Source organism: Rhynchophorus ferrugineus, unplaced genomic scaffold (genome assembly GCF_030347505.1).
Source record: "Rhynchophorus ferrugineus isolate W39M unplaced genomic scaffold, kcgeb_rfMv2 rfM3, whole genome shotgun sequence".
NCBI classification, from domain to species: domain Eukaryota; kingdom Metazoa; phylum Arthropoda; class Insecta; order Coleoptera; family Curculionidae; genus Rhynchophorus; species Rhynchophorus ferrugineus.
In genome coordinates this window covers 55,110,359-55,127,498 of record NW_027472582.1, presented here as the reverse complement: position 1 = coordinate 55,127,498, position 17,140 = coordinate 55,110,359, and the positions used below count along the sequence as shown (strand labels likewise).

The 17,140-nt window shown below is 32.5% G+C and overlaps 1 long non-coding RNA gene across 1 annotated transcript in view; it reads left to right on the top strand.

Moving 5' to 3' along the window:
• Positions 1-5,743: 5,743 nt before the first annotated feature.
• LOC143193492 (uncharacterized) overlaps positions 5,744-17,140 on the top strand; it is a 237,862-nt gene continuing 226,465 nt past the window's right edge. The window contains exons 1-2 of the long non-coding RNA XR_013005033.1: positions 5,744-6,011; positions 10,472-10,556. This is a non-coding gene — a long non-coding RNA (uncharacterized LOC143193492). The remainder of the gene's footprint in view (positions 6,012-10,471; positions 10,557-17,140) is intronic.

Below are 17,140 nucleotides of genomic sequence, written 5' to 3'. Positions count from 1 at the left end.
GTGACCATGCAGGGTAAGACCGGGTGTCTTCTGGGATGATTTCTAATGTTGGTCACTCGCCATACGGTAGGCTTGAAGCTGAGGACCGTGGTTCGGAGCCCACGTTAAACTGCAGGTCCAGTCCAGATAAACTCCTAGTTGGTAAAAGGAGACTTTAGAACTAAATATATTATTTTTTAAATGTAAACTTAATAACGACTTTTTATTGAATTATAGTGTGCCCAAGATCGTTTAATTTTGTTCGATTTAATTCATTTATTTAATAATATATTATTTTTGCAGTTGGCATTCAAGTAACATATTAATTAACAGTTCATTCAGTAACAATTTAAAAATATTTTTTAAATAGTTGAAAGAATTTGATTACATTTTAAATTGCAAATATTGCTAGTTAGTATTTTGATATATAATATTGGTATAAATTGAGATTTGTGCAATAATTTTGATTTATATAATATTTTCTATTCACATAATTTACTATCTTGGGAATTTCTTCGTAGCCCAAAAATCTATTTAAAACGAAAAATTATATAAGTTCTACAAGACCTGGCCAATATACAGCCAATAAACAACTTTTCCTTCCGAACTTGTTATAAAACACTTATTAATATTTTAATGCTTTTAGTTTTCAATACTTTTTATCTTTACTGTGTTCCAATGGGGAAATGTGGGTCGAAACTCCCTGGTTTTATAATTTAGGTTAGAGAATAGGTCAGTTGGTAAAAAATATATAAATACATAAATAAAGCTTAATATCAGTTCAAATGTAATATAAAAACAGAAAGCCTTGTTCTTTAAATAAAAACGTCATGTTTTCATTCACTTTAATTGAGTTTTAAATACCATTTATTTTCCTTCCCTTTCATCTTTGTGATAAATTGCTAATGGATTGTACGTTTACAGTTATTAATCAGCAATGAACAAAATCGTTTTTAAATGTCGAAATAAAATAAAAAAATATTAAAACCGGTATATCGCACTTTAAAATGTGTTGACAATAAGAGGAGACAAATTAAATATATCCAGTTAGACGATGAAAAAACCTGCGCCGTATCGCGGACATTTATCTAAATCTTTAATGCATTAAACATAGTATCAACATTTTGCTTACACAAAAGTTATTTATCAAATTATAATGGAATAACTCTCGTCGTCTGGACCGGACAACAGACGAACTTGGCGAGTCGTAGCGATTAAATTCCATTGAAAAACGCCACTGATCATTCGTTAATTATCCTCTGTGAACTTTGATATTAGAAATTTTGCATTTTAATTCCGAACTGTCTACCAACACAATAATGTAATTTACATACCATTTCACTTGTCTATTGTTGAGATAAGGCCATTACAAGTAGCTTTTACCTAATTGAGCGTAAACTGGAAAGTGAATTCGAATATTTTATGTCAGTAAATACGTTTGCTTTAATGCTCACGTGCGGTGTTATTAGTTACGTAATGTTTTCTTTATTTAACCGCGTAATTCTTAATTACTTCTATAAATAAAATAAAAGTATAATATTAGATTTTAAACAATTAAAAAGATTTACAGTGTATCCATTTGAGAAGTTCATATTTTAGTATTAATATAAAAATCAAAATAAAACAAAAACAACTTGTACTAACCGTTTATTGGTCAAATAGTTTCCAGTGGACTGTGGATTTTCATTAATCGAGTTCAAAAACGGAGGAGGGTTTACGTTCGACTGTATATATTTTCTTAATGTATGTTTCAAATTTTTTTTATTCGAAATAGTGCACTTCCGAGGTAGTCCCACTGGAGCGAAGTCAGGATCTTTTTATACGAATAATATATATATATATATATATATATATATATATATATATATATATATATATATATATATATATATATATATATATATATATATATATATATATATATATATATATATATATATATATATATTGTAATATGATATGTAATAATACAAGTGTTGATTTAATCACTCTAGAAATCAATGGTGTGTACATTTTATGAAAGATAGATCGGCGCATATTTCGAAATCGAAAAGATATCCGTTGTGACATAGATCTGCTTTTGATTCGGAACCACTGGCGGATAAAATAGATTAAGAAAGTAGATTGTTTCGGTCATTTCAGCCTTGTGCATTCTTTAGATGTTTGCACCCATTTTTGATTAATTAAACGTATAAATCATAACAAATGGACTTATAATGAGGACAATTTATTATAAACAATGTTTATTTCTGTGCCACTTTTACGGGTTCGTGATAAATTGAACTGTCTAGGATAAATATCAATTATCTACCGATATACGCAATTATGTGCAATCCTAAAAGGATATTCTTGTAGTCGCACGCAGACTAGGGCATGCGTATTTATATTTATATATTTCGAGTTGGCCTTGCATTTCATCGATATAGATAGATGTATTTGTAATTCGTAATGTTTTAGCTATTTTTGTCATTTTCAAGTTATTTCATGCTGATGCTGTTCTGAATATCTATAATGAATCATTTCCACTAACATTATTAGTTCTTTTGATTTACTGAACTATAAAGGTGGTGTAATTTTTGATCCAGCAATTTTACTAACCTTTTTGAATTAAACTTTGGAGTAAATTTATTTCAATACCTGAAAATGACGCTATCTTTCAATAAAGCATGCGCCTATCTAGCCCCTTGTCAATGTGAGTAGGGGAGCACATGAACTGTAAATATGGACATGAAATAAACCTCCCGCGAAATCCTGAGTTCTCTGTACTATATTCATACTGTATTTAATATTTTGATGAGAATAGATAAAAATTTACCAAAATTTCACAATATTAGCCTACATTTATGGAAAATCATAAAGCTTATATGATTGGTGTGATATTGCGTGAACAGGATTATTTTTACAACTCTAACATTTAATTCATTCACATCCCGTTAGAGACACAGAAAGTTATAGCTCATTTACCTGTCGTCCACGATTTATGTACTTGTTACCATCTGATTTAAAAGAAATGGATGTGATCCACTGAAAAATCAACGCCTAACGACATCGAAAATATATTATAATATAATAATAATCACAATTATAAGGTATATATTTAAAATCGCATCAGAATGAGCTGTCTTATATCAATATGCTAACATAACGTCAACAATCTGCCCGATTTTTATATGATTTACGTTATACAATGTAACTATAGTGACATGTAGAAATCGTTTCAATAAGTGAGCTGCTGTACAAACTTATAATCCAAATCTTATTCTAGATACTATTCTAACTTATTCTAGAGATTATTATATCTCACTGTGTCTATTATATTTATTTTGTATGGCGTTTGAGATTACGCATATCATCGCTCACATTTAAATGTTTGACGACTGCATTGGGATACACTAACAGTCTTTCATAGTACTATGCATTAATACTTCGAATCACACTCGTTATGGATTATAAGGGGATATCGCACTGAATTAGTTTGTTGGGAATGGAGAATTGTAATAAGAGGTATGGACGAAGACTCGCACCAATATTCTGGTACCTCAGGGGGATAGCTATGTTAGATCTGTTAATAGTACCCCACAGTTCAATACCAAAGGTCCAAATGGGCCTAAGTATTGACTTATACAGAAAAACCTTGTTATCTAAGCATAATTATTACGCCCTATCAGCCAGTACATTTGGTTTAGTTTAAACCCAAGCAGTTTGCGTTTTGTCAGTATATGTTTTTTTCCATGTTAAACGTCGATCAAAATGCATTCTTAGTTATTTAAGTTCATAATTATTAATTTTTACTGAGAGATAAGATTTTCTACAAAGGGTGAATGTCGCATGGTTAGATTTTGTCTCATTTCCTTTGATACGCTATGTTTTCAACCACAATTCGACTTTTTTAAGATGAAGTAGGCGTTAAGTTCTCTAAATATTTTTGAATTCCTTCATTTCTTTCGTTATTTATTAGATCTTTCAGCTATTTTGTTGCCTGGTTGAAGGTTTCAGATTTCAGAAAATTTTTGTTGAATTGTAGATGATATTAATTGAAAATTATAATATGTCACGCTATTAGGAGTTGCCTACCATGCGGAGTCTTGTATAGTTTTTGTTATATTTATTACTACTGCTTCTGTATCTCTTTCAGTAATGAGAAGTAAATTGAGAGTTATTTACCTATTTGGTTTCTCTGTAAATAATGGCCAGTTGGTTTTAGAGTTATGCAAAGAGGGTGGTTTTGTTTTGTTGATAATATTTGAGTTGCCTGATATAATAAATGGTGTGTGATCAGATGATAGATCAAAGCATGATTCAGCTTTACACTTTTTGGTGTCAATATTTTTTGTAACACAAAGTTCTATGGCATCGGGAATTTTATTTCTATATGAGGGCCAGTATGTTGGCTCACCAGAAGATAAATACTGTAGATTTTATGGCTTCATTGCTTTGGATATTTCTCTGCTTAGGCAAGAGTGTAAAACCAAACCAAAAAAATGTTCCCAGTCGCTCTAGTGACTAGGCTGGGTTAAACCGGATGTCTTCAGAGCTAATCTCCAAATTGATCACTCATCAGTTGGTAGGCTTAATGCCGAAGACCGTGGTTTAAGCCCACCTTAAGTCTAGACCTGATAACCCTAGTTGGTAAAAATGTTACTTTTAAACATATCTAATCTGATCTGTACAATTACATTAAATTTACAGTTTTATATCCTCGACACAGCTCAAACCACTCCAAGTTTAATCAAATGAATGGTTAATCAAAAACACTCTCACCCATTATAAATCTAGATAAATTAGGTTTCTGGAGGAGCTATTATAAAATAAGGGCTATTTTAAAGTGTAAAAGCACAGAAATAAAAAATAAGCTAACCTCCTTCCTAGAGAATGGGACCAATAAAATATAAATTAAAAACCAATAGTTTTGATTAAACAAAAGAGAGTTCTTTTTATGGAAGTTATATGTTGTATGTTTATATAAAAAAACACAAATAATGGTTAGAAAAAAGAGCAAGTTTGGGACTCTACATGGGCGCTATCAAATAAAATAAACCCAAGCCTTTCGTGAATCAGTGCCCCCCACAATATCTGAATGCTGCCACTAATACCTTCAAATGTAACCATGTGGGAGAAAGGCTAAATGTCAAGGAATAAAGCCTAATTGGATTAAGCTATTGTAGTTATGTTTAGATAAAATAATCTCTAAATCTGGAAAAGAGCCTCATATATATATTTTAGGTACTTTTTAAAAATAGTTTACATTGTAAATGGCGATGACGTTAGACTAATAGATTCCTTATTGCTTGATTCAATGTACATCATGATTCTTTTTTCCGCTGTGGGTTCATTTTCCAAATAGTTGCGTCATAGGAGTGTTAACGTAAAAAATCACTTATTTGAGCATGTTATTTAAATTTAACGATTACCGTTTCGAAAGAATACAAAATCTACGACATAAATCTATGCGGTTTGTTAGTTCGCGCATTTATCAGGTTTTTCGCGTCTAAGAAATATGAGGAAAAAAAACGTGGATCATTGATCTTCTTTTTACTGGGAACCGAATGCAAACTGATTATATAATGGTAAATGTCAAGGCGGTTCTACAACATGTACAATTCAAATTTATTTATTTGTAGGAATTTTAATGTATTAACGATTGTTTAGTATTCAGCGCTGTCGGCCCGATATAGGTGCAGAATATTGAAACTTTATTATCCAGCTACCACCTCCGTAATATATATCAAATTAAATATATACCCAGTCGGAGAATTTAAATAGTTCTGCGTGGCGTGGCGTTTGAATATAAATTAGAACGAGGAATCGATGTGTTCCATTTCGGGAATCGAACACTGGTGGGAAAAAAGTGTGGAAAATTTACGTGTGAACGTGTGAGTTTTCGGATTTTTTCTAGGGCGTGATAGTGTAGCAGTAGAATGACACATGCGAATCATGCACGGATGTGGCTGCGATGACGTCAATAGAGTACAAAGAATTCGATGACAAAAAGAGGACAGAAACCATATGAACTAAAACTTATTACAAAACTAGTTATTATGTTACTTGCATTGTAATTAAGAGGACTGGTCAATAGATCAAAGCTTTTCTGATTATGATTGGTTAAATCTTAATAAAATGTTATTCTAGTTTAGGTCACTAATACTCACTCTGAAGGTCATAAATTGTTATATAGGAGGTTTAGACTTAAAACAGAATATCAGTTTTCTGCTAAATAACATCCATTTATTTAAAAATAGAAATAGCGTAAAGTTTTAAAATGATACCCTTTTTATAATATCTGCCTTTTTATAGCTTTATGACTGGATTTTGAGTCTGTTTGACAGGACAGTGTTTTAGATTTTATTACCACTGCCTGGCCTTTAGTTTACTTAGAAAAGGAACAAAACCCTTAAAAGTGGACTATTGGTTCTAAGAAAAGGTGATTGTCAGATACCATATAGTTTCAGAGGGGGTGTGACATACACACCAGCTTAAATAGGACCAACTAAGAGATTCGCAAATATCCAACTCAACTAGGCTATTGCGTGGTACAAATTCTGGCGGCTGCAGCTTAACTCGAGCAAAACTCAGGCTATTCTGTTCCACTGTAAGAAGGACTTCCGCGCTTATCGCCTCCAAATTAAAAAAGTCCCTATCCCCTGCCTCCAAAAGGTATCCTACCTCGGTCTCCAGTTCGACTGCAGGTTCCAGTGGTCAGCTCAAATACAGCATGCTGTTTGCAAAGGCAATGATGTGTACAGCCTACTATTTCTACTACTCTGCAAAAAAAGCAAACTCTCAATCCCCCAGAAAGCGACTCTGTATAAAATGCTAGTCCGTCCTGTTTGCCTCTATGGAGCACAGGTACGTCTCTAAGAGGAGGAGGTAGGATTCTCCCTTGGCACCTTGGAACACGAAAACAACTTAATTAAATCCCTACCTATCCACAAACCTCGGTAGCTAAACCAACTACGACAATTCCATTCGTATCCTAGGGACCCTGTCGCCCGCAAAATGTCTCTATCTCGAACCTGAAGCGACATCATTAAAATATGATTTGGTTCTAACTAGTTACTTTGGAATAAGAAAAAAATATTCACGTATATTCACGATAAGTTTATATTCATGATAAGTTCATATTAACGATTAGTTATTAGTCAAGTTTGTAAATAAGATGGACCATATGATCGACTATAGTTCGGGTATTTTAAAGGTGCTTACTTAAGAATCAGTTTAATTTTATTTAAAGAAAGATTAAGAATATCCAAGAAGTAATTGATGTCAGTTTCGTGAATCATTGACACATTTAAGAACGAATCATTTATAAACTTGGACCAGCATTTCAAAAATTGTTTATTGAATTAAACTAGTAATTCAACAACCAGGGACAAAAATATATTGAATTGGTAGAAACAAGTATTGAGGTTAAAAGTCGTTTCCAGTTAAATAAAATGTGTTTTAAAATTTTAGGAATATTGTCTGTGGTAGAACCATAATTTTTATTATTGAGCGTTTACATATATTTTGATTAGCTATATCTATTGGTGAAATTGCGAAGCATTAATATAGACAACAACAATCTAACTAAATACAATTCTAAATTTGATTTATTAAAGTCAGTCTGAGTCCCCTTCCTTTCAGTTTTCCATTTTAGAATATGGAATACTCAAAATTGCATTTAAGACATTTACTACTTTTTTGTTGTGTTTGATATGAGTAAATCTGCTACCGAAACTCAAATAATTTTCAAAGCTTATAGTGATGCTGATCTGAATTATATCCCAATTGAAGGTTTAAGGTTAAAGGGTTTAATGGTGGTTTTGATGATAATAGAACACCCTAGGGGATCAATAAGTCCGAAGACAATAATGTTTTTTTATAACATCTTTATTAGATACGCTTAGTACAATCTTAATTATTACTACTTTTCCTATGTACTTGGAATAATTCACAAGCAAGACTAGTGCGAGAAAATACATCAATATGTATTCCTCAATTATAAAATTATAATAACTTATAGCTATAGTTTACATTAAAGGTATACACTGTATATAAGTTCGTATGGTTTTGTTTGCTTCAATCTCCTGACGTCCTGCGCGCTGTCCAGCAGTTGTATTGCTTCCACGTTAGTATGATTTAGTAATCTTCTTTCGTGTTTCAAGGCGAAATCTTGGATAACTTCGCAAATCCATTTGATTTCCAGGTCATCGTGCAATTTTTCGTTGGTTACGTGGCGATAGGTATTGGTAATCAATCAAAGAACCTTGTTTTGACAGCGTTGTATGACTAGTTGATTTGAATTTTTAATGCAACCCCATATTTGCACCTCATAGGGCGAAATTGGTTTTATAATTGTGTTACAGATCAACCTTTTTGATTTTAGATCAAGATGAGAGTATCTTCCGGCTAACCAGTATAGTTGTTTTATTTTGGCTCTAATGTGCCTTGCTCTTTGTCTAACGTGATGTTTCCAAGTTAATCTACCGCCAAGATGGATTCCAAGGTATTTAGCTGATTCTGCTTGAGGAATCGGGCATCCATTGAGTGATATAATTAAGTTTTTATTATTTTGTCACAATGCAAAATTAACATGGACAGATTCGGATCTATTAGTTTGAATTTTCCAATCTTTCGTCCATTTGTAGATTTTGTTGACTGCCACTTGCATTTTTTTTATTGCCCTAGGCAGAGATATATCGATTGCCATAATAATTGTGTCGTCAGCAAAGGTTCCAAGTAATGTTTCTTTTGTTGTCGGAATGTAATCAGTGTAGAACAGATACAGGAGAGGTCCAAAGAGGCTACCTTGTGGAACTCTGGCCTAAATAGTTTTAAATGTCGAGAACGCCATTTCGTGCGATATTCCAAACTTTCTTCCGAAAAGATATGACTGAAGCAATTGACAATAGTTACGCGGTAACAATTTGCTCATCTTACAGATTAATCCCAAATGCCAAACCTGATCAAAAGCTTGTGAGACATCCAGGAATATTGCAGGGCAGTATGCCTTTTCCTCAACCGCTCTTTCAATGGCCGCAGTTACTCTGTGCACTTGATCGACTGTTGAATGGTGATTTCGAAAAGCAAACTAGAAATCTGTTATTATTACAAAATTTAAATATTAATTTCTCCAGTAGCTTTGATATTGCAGGTAGTAACGAAATAGGTCTGTAAGATTCGACTTGTTCTGCAGGTTTGTCAGGTTTTTTGAGCATAATTAATTGTGCCACCTTAAAGCATTCCAAAACATGCTTCAGTCCTAAACAGGCATTAAATATGTATGTCAACATGATGATTGCTTTTCGTGGGAGTTCTTTCAATAATCCATGTGAAATGTCATCTATACCGGGTGCCTTTTTAAGATAGAGATAGCTTCCAATGGAGAAATTTGATTTAGACAATTAATTAACAATAAAATTACATGATTCAGCTTATGAAAATTCCGCTCAAACACTAACTGATATTTCAGACCAAATCGCTAACTATTTTCAGGCCTTTAAATGTTATTGGAAATATCCATAAAGAGGGAAAATGTTTAGCGCTATGTATTGACTAAAAATTCCATTTCGAATGGTTTCATCATTCCAGTTTCATTACTTATCAGACAAGATAGAGTCTACTATGTGGTATATGATAATGCTAATTGCAAAAGGTAGGGTTTAGTCCAGGAGAACTTTACGCATTCATGCCGATTACAAGCTGCTAGCACCTAATGAAAATATTACTCCAGATGTCTACTGATGTCAATTGAACAAATTGAAAGACATCTATTGCAAAAAAGCGAACAACGACGGACATCAGAAGCAAAGTCATCCTCAAGAGTTGTGAAAGATACACTATTGCAGCTCACTGTTCTGGTTACCAACCCATTAAGGGTTGTCCTAAACGTTCTGATATTACACGATATTCTGGTCATTAGTTATAATTGTTTTAAGACATATTATATTCATATTTTTTCACTAAATGTTGATATGTTAGTATTTCCCATTCAGACATCAAAACATTGGAAAATAATGATAAAAAAGAACGGTCCACAATGTGAAACAGTGCTTCATTATTTTGGCAATACACACATTATTACTCTACCGTGTCGAATATTGTAGGAACTATTCGCCAATAATGTTTTGTGGGACATTTTCGTCATTATTAATATTAATTGAAATTTTATAACCTTCATCAGCTTTACACAATAGTTTCATGTCTTAATTGCCATTGCCATTTAACCATATAGTTATAAAGACAACACTCAAAATTGTTACTGAACAGAACGAGAATGTTATATAACAAAATTGTTCTAATTAAGTTAAAGAAAAGTATACCAGATGAGAACTAAACATTGCTCAGTATATTGAGTTAAATAGGAGTAATTCCTGTTAACCAGAAAGTGATGATTTAGTTTAGATGATACTAGAACACAATGTTGTTCAAATTACATTACACATTTGTGTGATAATTGTTAAAAGTAACTTTTTTATACCAATATATTTTTATTTCCTTTTTATAATTATAGGTCATCGGATTCCGACGGATATCTAACGGTATGGAACAACGCAATGCAAATGAGGTACTTATGGGAGTCGAGATAACTCGAAAGTGTATGTATTAATACGGTTGACTAGTTACAAATTCGATTCAACTAATACAACTAACACCAGGCTAAATCGTACTTGGAAACGCCTTCAACTTATAGATTTATTAGCTTATATATTTATTATCTACGGTGAGCGTTGGCTGAAGAGGCCCACATGCAAAAATTTGAGTTATATTTGTGTTATGTGAAGTATTTATATCATTATCATTATTGAAACTTGCACAATATGCAGTCCTACTAATATGTTTGCATATATTTATGTTAACCTAATTTTTGTGCTTTTAATATTTAATAATTTGGCTCTTAACTTTTGACCACAAAGATTTTTTAAATATCAACAATTACCTGATCAAGAATCACATTAAGTGGATATTATTAAATTTACCATTATAATGATGATTTGAATAAAAATAATAGACTTTTAATTATTTGATTTCCAATCTCCATATATTTGTTCGGTGTGGCCAAATTCCTGTAATAAAAAGAGATTTTAATAACGCTATTTATATTAGAATATTTTAGAATCCATTTGGGTTTATGGATTTTAATTTGCGCTAAAATCATCAAAAATTTAATATAAGGATAAGAACTGACCTTACATCTCGCATTCGAAATACTTCAAGCTTAGGTATATCAGGTTGTAAATTTTCTAGTTTCGAAATCATTCAGGTTACCACACAAAAGGGATTTTGTCCCTTATATAGCTTGACCGATTCGGTTTATTACTTTATCCGAATTACCATACCACTCTGAATTATCTTCTCCTGATTTAATGTACTATTCTGTCAGCTGCCAATACGGTTTTTAATTTTTCTCCATTTATTTTAAATATACGGTTTTGCAATGTGAACTATTAGTAGTGGGAGTAGAGAAGTAGATGACCTTTTGCAATTTACCCATTGGAGCCCTAGTCAGTCGGCGATAAAAATATTGATATATTTTAAAAATTTGTAAACAAAAGATATTGATATATTTTTTTGCAATAAACAACGATATTTTAAAAATAAAACCTTTAAAATCTTGCCATTAAGTACCAAGTTTATAAATACCCCTATTATTAAGAAATAACGAATCTGTATAATCATATTTATTATCTTACAGTCCATGTTTATCCACAGGTGCCATATTTCTTGTTGACCTTTAGTATATGGTAAATAGAATATTGATATTGAATTGGAAATTATGATTGGAGATTGGATATTTTTGATTCGCACCTTCTACATATTTCTCGAAGTAATGAAGTGAATAACGTGAAGTTTGAAGTAAATTTCAACTGCATACATTCTCTTCTAATGGTTGTACGGCATTTCACACTATGTTAAGAATTAGTCCACAGGTCAAAAACAAATTCTTCATTAATCGTTAAAGAACGATAATGAAGCATACCTTCGGGACAATAGTAATATTTAAATATACGTAAACTTAAAACTCACAATCGATAGGTTGTTGTGTTCTTTTTATTAACCAACATTAACCATTAAGAGAAACCCAACTGCTTTAACTGACCTTGAACTTTAAAAAAAACATAGTTACCACAAAGAAATCGGAACTTTCGGTCAGATGTACGAACGAAAAGTCAGAATTAATTAGATTACAGGGTTTATATAACAATTAATGCATAAATATGGCCGACATGCCGACTAGTAACGGGTTTTTTACGGACAAGCAGGAAAATGAAGACCAATGGCAAAGGCATTTATCTTGATCAGATATGACATCTCTGTGTGGATAGGTATGAACAGAAAAAAAATCTAAGAGAGACGCAGAATGAGATCACAGGAATATTACAAAACATGTGTATTCTTCGGTATTTTATCTTGTTGATCGAGATTTGTTTAAAAGCTAATCTTCGAACTCTGATGTTTGAAAAAACATTATTGAAATTCCTACGTTCTTTGCCAGTTATAACTAATATGATTTGATCGTTTTTTTCTCTTTGGCAAAGTAATGGTCAGCATACGTAGGTTGATTTAAAAGTGAAATTCATTAGTCGAAATGAGTCAGAGTAGAATCATAAGCTTGAGGATATAAAATTTTAATGTTCGATTGTAAATAAATATTTATGCCTACTATTTTATATAAGTATCAAGTTCTGCCAATAAAATTATTGTTATGAAATAGATGTAGAGTTTATGATATTACTTGCTTGATTGGAATTCTAAGACTATGAATTAAGTTTGAAGGATTTTTTTAGCACCTCTTTTAGAATGTATACTATATGACAAGCTAGAAGGGACAATATAAGACATATATCTGGTGTATACTCTGGGTGACGTAAGGCCTTTAGTTAATTGTTTCCATGTTAATTGAAGCTTCAAGGTAATTTTGATTTTATTTTTATTCTATATTTGTATTACATTCGAATAAGAAAAATAAAAATGTGCGCTCCATTTTCACCGAAAATACTATATAAAATAATAAAGTAATACAACAATTGTGTGGTGTTTATGGTAAAGAGTACTTAAGTAAATGCTATCGTTATAATTGGTTCACTGGCTATTATTTTGGGAAATTTCTATGATAAAGATGAACCGTCCTGGTCAGCCAATCTTCGAAAAAGTTGCTGAAACTAATCATCGACCATGCACAGTGATACATTTAATGTGCCGAGCTCTAGTTTATGAATCGATGCTGATACGAAATTTAATTTAACTATTTACGGAACAAGTAATTATCGGCAATGAATTATATATCATGTAGGATAAAAATGTACACAAAATTCTAGGCCAAGCCTGGAGAATCCTCTCAAATTGTTCGGAATGGACAAGAAAAATTATGATTATGTGTTTGGTAGTATTGGAAAGAAGTTGGAAGAAGTTTTCCATGAGCTGCTTGAACTTGGTCAAATAATTAGTTCTACTATCTACTATGTTAACAACTAACATGATTTAAGCTGGCAATCAAGTAGATTTATGGAAAAAGAGTTAGTTTCTAGCATGACAAGTCTAGATTACATTCATTTTAGTGATTCAGCAAAAATTGAGGGAGATTGGCTGGGAAAATAGTCTTTAATTATATAGAGCTTTATTCAAAAGAGACTTATAAAAATCAGTCATTCCAGTTTATCGAAATGGTTTGTGCGTGATTATATTTGCTTCGAAAAACAAGAAAAAACCGAAACTACTTTTTTCACAACTAATTATTATGGTCAATAATATAATAATCAATAATTATGGTCGCCATACAAATGACCTCATTAGTCTCTACTAACCCAGATATTGAAAGCTGCTTTCCATATTGGGAAAAATATGTTATATAACCTTTTTGAGGTGATTACGAACTAGTCAAACTTCCATAACGAAACACGAATCCAAGAGGTATGACAGGTTCGTCTTCGGTGTGAAAAGCAGCCGACAATTAAAGATCAAATACAAAAGCGGAGACTAGAATGGTTCAAAAATGGAATTCCTAAATATCCATTCATGATAACATTATTTCCATTAGATAATTCAGAGAATAAAGAAAACAAGGACAATACAGGCTTTTCTAACCGTCCGCTATAGTATAAGGCCTTAGGAGGGACTCGGAACTAAACTCGTCCTAGGTAAATGATGATCTCCGAACTACCTCTATTAACTGTGCAATTATATGTGGATTAAAATATTTCTAACAAGAACCCAAATTCCATTATAGTATCACAGCTTTAAGGGGAACATACAAAAATTGATTCAAAATAAAAAACATTGTCAGACGACTAAATTATCACCACGGAATATTTAATTTTCCGCTTTAACAGCAGGAATCCATCTACATCTTTGGTTGGCGCAGTGGTCAGAGCGATAGAACAGTTCTCCTACTGTTGCGACAGTCGTGTGTTCGAATCCTGCCGGCGCATGGTAAATGTATGTTTGTTATTGTTTATAATTGTGATTGTCCAAAAGGCAAAAGTATTAAATCCGACAAGAAAAATTGTCATAGTCACGCCATTAACCAGGCTGGGTAAGTTGTATTTTAGTATGATTTTCAAGTTGGTCACTCGCCAGTCGGTGACTCCAATATATATATAAAAAAAACAAAAATAAAAATCTACATCTTTAATATACTCTGAATCATTTATGAGAATCTGTCATTCTGGTAAATGCTTCATAAAAGAATCTGGTTTTAATGCTTCAAAAACGTTATGTGAAATTAGGGATTAAAAGTTTTCGGAGATAAGGGCACTCTAAATAAAGGAAGTGAAACGGTAAAAGTGAAACGGTAAAAAAATCACTGTTTATTGCCCTAGTTGTGTTTAAATCAAGGCATCAGAAATGGGCTCGACTACAACGATACTCATTACATGAAATTCATGAAATCGTACATGAAAATGTATAGAATGTTATACAAATGGGCCAACAACCATGTAAATCTCTTTGGTCGATTCTTCAGGAAAAAGGTGTTATATATTACGCAGTTACGCGGCAGTGGGTATTCTAAGAAATTGGCTAAATATTTGAACACATGATATATGTCCAACAAATCATCAATGATTTCCGTAAAATTGAAAGTTTTTATATGCTTCATAACTCACATATGAATTATTACTAATTACTCGGTGGTAATGTGCTCTTAGATATTCTCCGAAGTTTCAGATTTTAAAGATTCTATTTTTATTTTAAGTTTTACTATAATGAATCAACTAATATTTATGAAAACAGCTCAATTAAAAAGTCGCCGAATTGACATATAGATGGCGCTACTAGAATTAAATCCATACGTTTTTTAGTTAGCCTAACACTCAAAAGATGCGTGTATAAATTGGACCGCTGTCGGATCATTAGTTTGCGAATTGGAGCATTTTGAGAGAAGCAACTCTTGTTATTGTGAAAAAAATGGATACATGCGAATTTCGCGTGTTGATAAAATATTGCTTTTTGACAGTTGAAGCAAAAGCTTGGCTTGATGTCGAGTTTTTGGACACTTCCCCAGGAAAATCAACCACCAAGGATCGGTATGCTAAGTTTAGTCGTGGTGAAATAAGCACCGAAGACGGTGAACGTAGTGGACGCCCAAAAGAGGTTGTTACCGACGAAAACGAAAAATCCACAAAATGATTTTAAATGTCTGTAAATTGAAATTGAATGAAGTAGCAGGTACTCTAAAAATATCAACTGAACGTGTACATCATATCATTCACGGATATTTGGGTATGAGAAAGCTCTGTGCAAAGTGGATGCCGCGCGAGCTCACTTTTGACAAAAAACAACGACCAGTTGATAATTCGCGGCAGTGTTTGAAGATGATCAAGTGTAATAAACCCGAAGTTTTTGCGTCAATATGTGACAATATATGAAACATGGCTCCATCATTTCACTACGAAGTCCAATCGACTGTCATCCGAGTGTACTACACACGATGAACCCGCTTGTGGGAAAACGCAACAGTCTGGTCTGGCAACGGCTAGCAAGGATATAGCGTCTGTATTTTGGGATTCTCATGGAATAATTTTCATTGACTACCTTGAAAAAGGAAGGACCATCAATAGCGACTATTACATAGCGGTATTGAACCATTTGAAGGACGAAATTGCCGAAAAACGGCCGCATTTGAAGAAAAAGGAAGTGCTGCTTCACCAAGACTATGCACCGTGTCACAAGTCAATGAAAACGATGGCAAAAATTAATGAATTGGACTTCGAATTGCTTCCACATCCACCGTATTTTCCAGATCTGGACCCCAGCGACTATTTCCTGTTCTCAGATCTCAAAAGTATGCTTGCTGGAAAGAAATTTTCGTCGAATGAAGAGATGATCGCCGAAATTGAGGCCTATTTTGAAGCAAACGACAGATCGTACTACAAAAATGGTACCGAAAAGTTGGAGAGTAGCTATAATTAATATATCACCCTTGATGGGAATTATGTTGGTTAAAAAAAACTAATTTTGCCAAAAAAAAGTGTTTTACTATGGTAGGCCGGGGACTTTTCAATTGACATGTTATATGGACTGTTGACTATCTCATAATATATATATATATATATATATATATATATATATATATATATATATATATATATAACTACGGTCCTCGGCATTTTACTTCGGCAACTTCAAAATCATCCCAGCAGGTATCCGGTCTTACCCAGCCTAGTTACTAGCGTAATTAGGACCATTTTCCTTGTTGAATTCCATTCTCTATAAACATTATGACCAACAATTTTAAACATACCAGTATTATGTCAATAAAGCCACTACAACAACTGCAAATATATGAAGGAGATTTTTTTCAAGGTGATATTGCAAAAAATTTATTATATAGCAGAAATATATTACTATACTATTAAAGTATCTTTTAGAGGTTTTCAAAATGACACGTTCTTCTATTCTGCTTGTGTAAACGTTGACGATATTAAACGCAAACAATCCATTTTCTTCGCCCATATCATTAAACTAGCCGATATAAAAATGAAATAACAAATACTTAGCGCGTTATGCGCGAGATAAAACCTTTACGGTTGGCATTTAAGATCATATTTATTACCGCATTGTAAATATCCAGCCTTGATATTATTGTATCGCTAGGAAAGCCTTTTAAATTTTTCCCCCCATACCAAATGGATCTAAGATTCTTCGACGTCTACGCAGAATGTCATTTAATTTTTTATTAGAA